At 34.8% G+C, this 8,234-nt stretch overlaps 1 pseudogene; it reads left to right on the forward strand.

Annotated features, from left to right (window-relative positions):
- Positions 1 to 7,443: 7,443 nt before the first annotated feature.
- Positions 7,444 to 7,523, forward strand: LOC146889219 (small nucleolar RNA U3; annotated as a pseudogene).
- The last annotated feature ends 711 nt before the right edge of the window (positions 7,524 to 8,234 follow it).

An 8,234-nucleotide genomic window follows, 5' to 3' on the forward strand; every position in this document is an offset into this window, starting at 1 on the left:
CATATCACAAACTTATCTCTAGGCATATATATATTCATGTATCACATTCCCATTTTGTGGTAAGAAAATGTTATAAGGGGAATTCTGAGGAGCATTCCATTGTATTTACGGATTTATTCAAGGAGAAATAGTATCTCCTATCCAAAATATGAGTATATTTACACATTCTTTTAAAAGTTATTTTCATTGTAAAGTATTTACACAAATCTTGTTAGCTTTATGTTACATTGTTTATTATTTGCACATTGAATCAATATACTGGTTACAATACACTTTAAGATAATTTATATAAAAGTGTGAAATTTATTACTTTATCTAAAACAATGGATATTTCAATAGTGGGGCTGGCATCTGGGAAAAATTATCCAAAGTGTAAAACTTCACATTTTCTCTACATTCTCTCTTACAGAGATAAACACACAAGTGAATAAATTGAGAAAAAAAAATTCTCAACAAAGAATATAGAAACTCCATGCATCAGGGAAAAAAATTCTCATGTGATTTATTTATGCTACAGTAATGTAATCAACCTTTATATTTCTAATATTTTCATTATTCATACTTTTATATGTGATGAACTACAACAATAAATATGCATTTATAATAACTAAGAGTGATTATCAAGATGACTCAGGGGTTAAGAAAACAGAATGCTCTTCTAGAGTAGGAAATCCACAACCACTTATAACACTTATAACTTCAGCTTCAGGAAGATCTTATGCTTCTGGCCTCTGCAGGCTCTTTCCCACACGTATACAACACAACAATAACATATACACATACAAACACACACATACCTGCACACACTAAAAATAATAAAAAATAAATCTTTAACCAGATTGAAAAAAAATAATTTTAAGATTAAATAAAAGCCCATGACAGATCTCAGTGCCAATTGGATAACAATTCTTGAATTCAAATTTCCAGACCAGAAAAGGAAACAAAAACAAAAACAAAGCAATAGATGGGAATGATATGAATGAGTAAGGTACTTGAATAGGAAGTTCCAGACTCTCATTATTTATCATAAACTTTAAGAAATTAAATGGAAATGGGGTGGAGGGAGAGAGTACTGGTAGAGATGACTGGAATTGGGGTGGTACATTTCAATGGTGAGGTAGAAACCTAGTACAATGGATACTCCCAGGATTCTATGAGCATGACCCTAGTGAAGACTCCTAGTAACAGGGGATAAGGAACCTGAGCATGTTATTTTTTTTAACTAGGCAAGGCTCCCAGTGAAGGGATTGGGATGCCAACATAGCCTCTCTAAAACTTCAATTTACAATTTATCCTGCCTGTAATATGCTGGAGTAATGGTTGGGTAAAACTTGTAAGAGTTGCTAACTTGATGACTAGTCCAACTGGAGATCCATGCCTCCAGAAGAATCCCATGCCTGACCCTGTCTGGAGGGTCAAGAACCAGAGACAGGATAGTCCAAAGACCCAGGATAGAACCAAGCATGACTGTCAAAAAAGTCAATGAGATAATTCCTAAATATACTCAGCTATACTCATAGACCAGAGACTAGCATAATCAGTACCAGAGAGTCTTTGTCTAGCTATTGATAGATGCAGATGCAGATGCAGAGACCCACAGCCAACAATTAGGTGGAGCACAGAGAGTCCCAAGAAACAGGGTGAGAGGATTGTAGGAGCTATAGAAATCAAGGATACCACAATAAAATGGCCTGCAAAATCAAATAAGCAGGCCTCGCAGAGACTTACAGAGACTGAATTCACAAGGAGGGAGCTTGCATGAATCTAACCTAGATTCTCTGCATATATGTTATGGTTATTTACCTTAGTCTTCTTGTAAGACTTCTAACAATGAGAGCAGGGGCTATAACTGACTCTTTTGACAGTTTTGGGGACCATTTTCCTTCTACTTGGTTGCCTTATCCATACTTGATATGAGGGTATTGCGTAGTCTTATTGTAGCATATTGTACTGTGTTTGGATGATGTGTAGAGGTCGGGGGAAGCTAATCAAGATATATTATATGAAGAAAGAAAGTATTTTCAGTGACGGTCAAAAAAAGAAAAGACTAAAAAGGCTGAAGAAAAACATAGAAATCTAAAATTCTGAGAGAAATCTAGGTGATGTTATTAAAAATATTTCAGTCATTGAGAAATGTTTGCAGTAGTATATAAGCCTCCTATCGACAAGAAGCAGAAGTGGGTCTGCTCTTTTGTAAAGAAGGTATAGCCAACCAGTTGCAGTACTCTTTTGTCTCAACACTCCATCTGTTGTTTCCCTATAAGTTCCCACTCTACTGACCAAGGCTCTGTGTCTGGTCTGCATAAGCTACAACTCAAACACATGAGACATCACCATAGTGAGCCTGCAGACAACTGAGACTCCAGATGTATCATCTCAGTATATGTTTGTGCTTTAGGTACCAGCTCAGCCTCCATACAGAACTGCCTTTCACCTTTTACCCTAGACATGCTGTAGCTCGCCACACACTCTTTCCTATTGTTTAGTCCCATGACTGTATCTGCACTTCATGTATTGGTGGCAATGAGACAGTGAATGTGCCCACACTCTAGACACTAGTGTCATTGTCACCTGATACAATTTCTTGCACATAAATTTGTGCTTCAGATCTCTGCCCTTTAGCCACTCATAATTATCATTGATCAGATGCAGTTGTTATCACACTATAGGATGGTCTACAGATGAGATATGGTAACAATTGCTATGGTTTCAACAGTAAATCCCCAATTAATAGAAAAGAGAATCTGAGAATTTTTTAATTTTTATTGTCATTATCTTTTTCATTTATTCTTTAAAACAATATTTTCTTATTTTACATATGAATACCAGATTCCTTTCTCTCTTTTCCTCCCACCACCTTTCACCCACCCTTCCCAGTATCCACTCCTCAGAGATAGTGAGGTTTCACATGGGGAGTCAACAAAGTCTGACATATATCTTTGATGCAAGACCAAACCCCTCTCCCATATCTAGGCTGAGCAAGGTATGCTTCCAAAGAGAATGTGTTCTAAAAAGAATAACCATTGTCACAGAAGACCTCAGTTGATTTGGCCACCAATTAAAGTATCCAATATGATTATGTTGTTTCTGTTCCATCTATGTCAACTGTAATGCTGCAACTACATTTAAAAATGTGAGATAAAAAATCAAAACATGTCACAAAATACAAATCCTTAAGCTGAAAAGAAGACAGTAGAGTAAAAACAATATATAGCAATCTGTGCCCCCCAATAAAACTCAACTGTTCACAAAAGGGACATAGTCAATTTTTGAGTCTGAGTATTTGAGTTTATGTATTTTAAATTTTCCAGTGAAGGCTTGCATTGGCTGTATTTGTTTATAAATCTTGCAATAGAGAAACAAGAGTCTAGATTGAGCTGAAATAGACGCTATGGATTGGCCTGGGCTAGGTGGTTTGGTCCACTCTAAGACAAAAGAAAACAGAAAGAACACTAAGAGAAAATTTTAAATTTCATGGACTGAATAAATAGATATAGTGAATATTATCCTATTATATGCTATCTATAAAAAGAGAAAATGTGAATTAAAACATAAAAATGATATTCTATGGAAATGAAAATAAAAAGAAAACAAGAATGTAGGAGGAAAGAGATGCTTTGTTGGTTCCCACTGTCCAGAACCAAAATAACCACACAGAAACTATATTATTTAAAGCACTGCTTAGTCCATTAGCTCTAGCTTCTTATTGGCTAAAATTAATATCTTAATTTAACCCATTTGTAGTAATCACCACATGCCTGTGGCTTACCCGGTAAAGTTTCATCTGGCTCCAATGGGTCTACATGGTTTCTCTCTCACTTTGCCCTTCTTTATCACAGAATTCAGTTTAGTTTTCCTTACCTAGCTCCATTCCCTTAAAGCACTTCTATAGGCCTAAAGCAGTTCCTTTAAATAACCAATGGTAATCATAGCATACAAAGGGAAATCCCACATCACCTCCTTTTTTCTGTTGAAATAAAAAGGAAGGTTTCAACTTTAACATAATAAAATTACATACAACAAAACATATGTCAAGTGAAAATTACACTTAAAATTTTATATCTACTTTATCTTTAATTATAACTAATTTATAACTATATTTTTTTCAAATCCATCAAAGACTCCAGAAGGATGTAATAGTACCTAAGTAAACAAGAAGTGCATTGTAAACAACTTCCAGAACTCTAGAATTGACAGAGAGTGCCTAGACAGTCACCCAAAATTCACCAAAGATGAGCATCCATATTCAGTCCACAGGTTCATACTATCTGACAGACTTTTCCATGAAACAGGAAATTTCAAAGATAGTTCCTCCTATATTGGCAGTCTGTCAGTCAGTTTCTTCTTTATCCTGCAGACTGTTTAGCCAAATCTTTCATGAAGCAGGAACTCTGAAGGATCATCTCACCTTTAGGCAAGTTCAGCAGTCATTTCTCTGTGGGGCTTGCATGTTCAGTTCATGAAGCAGTACAGGCAAGAGCAGTTTCTTGCCCAAATGACTAATAGCCTCCATGAGGAGCCTCTTCAGTGCCTATCTTCCTCTTGAAATAGCTTGGTGCTGCCAGGAACAGATGTGTCTCACTGTCATGAAATGTCCTAAGTTCTTAATCATTTTAAATGCCATATGCTGTAGTCTTTGAAAATTTTGAAGAATGCCTAACTAACTGAAATATATCTTTGTACATCTAGAATATCTAACATGACTACAAGCTTGACTGTTATAGATGATTATCTATTAACCTATATTTCTTAATTATACATTTCTAAAAGAGCTGCACAAACATAATACCTTAATCAAGACCAGAAATTCATATATACAGTATAACAAAATTGGCCTTAAATTTGTATCAATAAACCAAGATCCATGCCAATTCATATCTCTATAACATATCCCACTTTAAATATAAACAAACATTTATAGGCAATATTTGGGAATATGGTCATAGTTCTCCTCCAAACTTTTTCCTGTAGTTTATTAGGCAAAGTATTTTGGGGGGTGTATTCACAGCAACCTATCATGGAGTCTTGGTGCATCAAATCATATTAGTCTGGAAGCAATCCACAGGTTCTCATCCTCCGGGGATGCAAAGAAAAACTTCTTTTCCGGTGCCACATATCCTTAGACCCAAATTCTGAAGTCAAGATACCTTTGTAATGTACAAGCTGGTTTAGCTTAGCAACCCATATAATGAAATGTCTCTCTGTACTTAGCTCCTTCACAGTCAAAAAATTCAAAGAAAACACAATAATATGCATAATCCAGACTCTGTGAATTTTCCATCTCTTTGTGGCTTATTCTTTGTTGACTCCTTTTAATCTATGACTGTGTGTACTCTCTTTAAAGACTTTTATTTTTAACCGTTTATTTCTTTTTATAAATGTCTATATTTTTTTTCTTTTCTCTCCCAAGGCCATGTACATTTATCCAACACTGTGACTCATTTAGAGATCTTTTATATGTAAATCTGTCCTGTTGTGTATCTGAAATTCTTTTCTGTCTTGAAGAGCTTTTAAAAAGATAAACAGTTTTACAGCAGCTCTGGATGCTGGCTCAACCTCTCTCCACTTTCAAAATGGTGGAGATTCCATTACTGCCAGCTCTGGGACTGCCAGGTAGGAGCCCGTGCTCAGCACTTTAACTCCGAGAATGAGCATGCTGCACATAAACCCTTTTATCTAAGTAATAGCTAAATATGTCATGCAGAGCATTGTGTGGCATGGAAATATCTCTGTGTATGGTGGCAGGAATCCACCATGATCTCCTGGCTGTGCACTCCTAGCAGTCTTGATGCTATGGCCTGCCAGGAGGGGCATGCTAATCTGTGGGCATGGTATCAATTACTTTACCAAGTGGACATACAAACACCCAGGCCAACAAACCTCATTCAAGTGCTCCATAGCCAGACCTCTAGAAAGAGTCAGAGTTCATGCTGGCAGCATGGCCCAGAAAGCCAGCGTTTCAACATTGCGTCTTTTTTTCTGCTACTGCTGAATCAGAAAAATCTTTCTTACAGGAGCCACAGCACGCCACCAGCAAGCAAAACCCACTTGGGAAAATAAAAACAGCTAAACACTTTTCATACCATTATTTCCCATCCCTTAACACCACCTATATCCTCCTTCTCACCACCTATATCCTCCTTTTCATCCTGCCTACCTAAATTCTTATGCTTTCTATCTCAAAAGACAAATAAAAAAATAAAACCAAAATTCTAAATATCCACACAAAACAATCCAATTTGTATTGGTCAAATACTCCTGAGGATTAGCCTGTCTTGCTATGTGTCACTGTATTAAAGAAAACGTAGTTTCTTCTTCCAGCTGGTACCAAATGTGAATAACTTCATGATTATGGGTAGATTTTGTGTCCACTTTCCCTTCTCTGTGTTAGGAATTTTGCCTGGTTTGAACCTGTTAAGTCCTGTTATGTGCTGTGTATCAGGATTGTTGTGTCCGGAAGATGCTGTTTCCTTAGAGCTATCAATGACTTTTGGCTTTTACAGTTTCCCACTTTGTCTTCTACAGACATCTCTAAGCTTTGAAGAAAGGAACTTGATAAAGTTATCCTAAACTTTTTACTATGAACAGGTAATTCAGACAGAAAATTATTTTGGTTGCTTTGAACTATAACAAGCATTTAAACCAAATGAATATAAAATACTCACATAGAGCAAGTAAAAGAATACATATTCTCAAGTGCACAAAGAAACTTTTTTACCAAAGATTTTGTTGATTTATAAAAAAGGCATAACAGTTTTATGATGATCAAAAAAAGCTTCATGAATCTTCTTTTAATCAAAATGGATTAAACTAGATATTAATATTAATAGTATAGACAAATTTGGGAAATTTAATAATTTAATGTTGTAGAAATTAAACATATTCCTAAAATATACTCAGCAGGATAAAGAAAAATTAAAAAGAGGCATTATGAAATATCTATAGATAAACATAAGTGGAAATGATACTTCAAACTTATGGGATCCAACACAAGGAGCTCACTAAAGCAAATTTCTATCAGTTTATGTACAAATCTGAAAAGAAGACATTTCCTAAATAACCTATAACTGATCTCAAGGAAAGACAATAAAGTCAGTCAAAAGGTTTTAGAAGGAAGGAGTTACAAGAAATAGAGAAGACATAAGTGAAATTGTAACTAAGTAAACAACAGGAAATGTTAGCAATATAAATGGAATTTTAAAAATTTTATCTAGATTAAATATGAAAGAAAGAAAATCTAAAATAAAGTCAGCAATGAAGAAGATCATATTCAAACTTGTATCACAAAAACATAAAGCATAAAGGATCATCAAAAGCTAGGATGATTCATTATATTCAAACAAATCAGAATACTCAGGTGAGATGCATAAATTCTGAGATATGATCAGCCATAATTGGTAGAAAAAAATCTTAAAGAAATGGAAAATATTAAGATTGAATTCCAAGACTATACTTTCAGGGATCATTTCTATAGTTCATTACAAGATTGAATTCCATCAAACAATTTTTAAAGGAACCACATTTTTTATTGTTCTTTCTAGATATATTTACTGGATCATTCTCAAAAATATAGGGATGATCTTTTTTAAATGGTTATTTAATGTGCTATGTCTTTTTTAATCGAAAAAAGAAATTTATTCACACAATATCTTTTGATTATGGTTCACCTTGCTCCAACTCCTGTCAGATCATCCCCATATCCCCATTTACCCAAAACCAACCCTTTCTTACTTTTCTTGTCATTAGAAAACAAACAGGCATCTGAAAGAAAAAAAAATTAGATGAAATAAAACCAAACAAACCTTAATAGGACAAAACAAACAAATGAACAGAACAACAAAAAGAGTCAAAGATAAAGCAAAGAAAAAAATACATGTAGATACAGAGACACACACACTCATACACAAAGACATCCCATAAAGACACAAAATCAGAAAAAAGTAATTTATAAGGAAAAGACATGTGCTTTTTTATTTTAAAAAAGCCCAAACAAAGCATTATGAAACAAAAAATAATCCTCCAGAAATACCTTTGAGTTCATCTTGTGTTTGACATCTAATGCTAGACCAGTGAAAATCCACTGGAGAAAATTTATTTTTCCTTTGTGATCAGTTGTCAAATTGAAATTAGTTTCTGGGTTATGGATGAAGACTTATGTCAATTTACCCTCTCAGTGCTGTGACCCCATCTGCCTTAGACCTGTGCAGACTTTGTGCATGCTAACACTATGTGTT

Source organism: Myodes glareolus, chromosome X (assembly GCF_982192425.1).
Source record: "Myodes glareolus chromosome X, mMyoGla1.1, whole genome shotgun sequence".
Taxonomy (NCBI): domain Eukaryota; kingdom Metazoa; phylum Chordata; class Mammalia; order Rodentia; family Cricetidae; genus Myodes; species Myodes glareolus.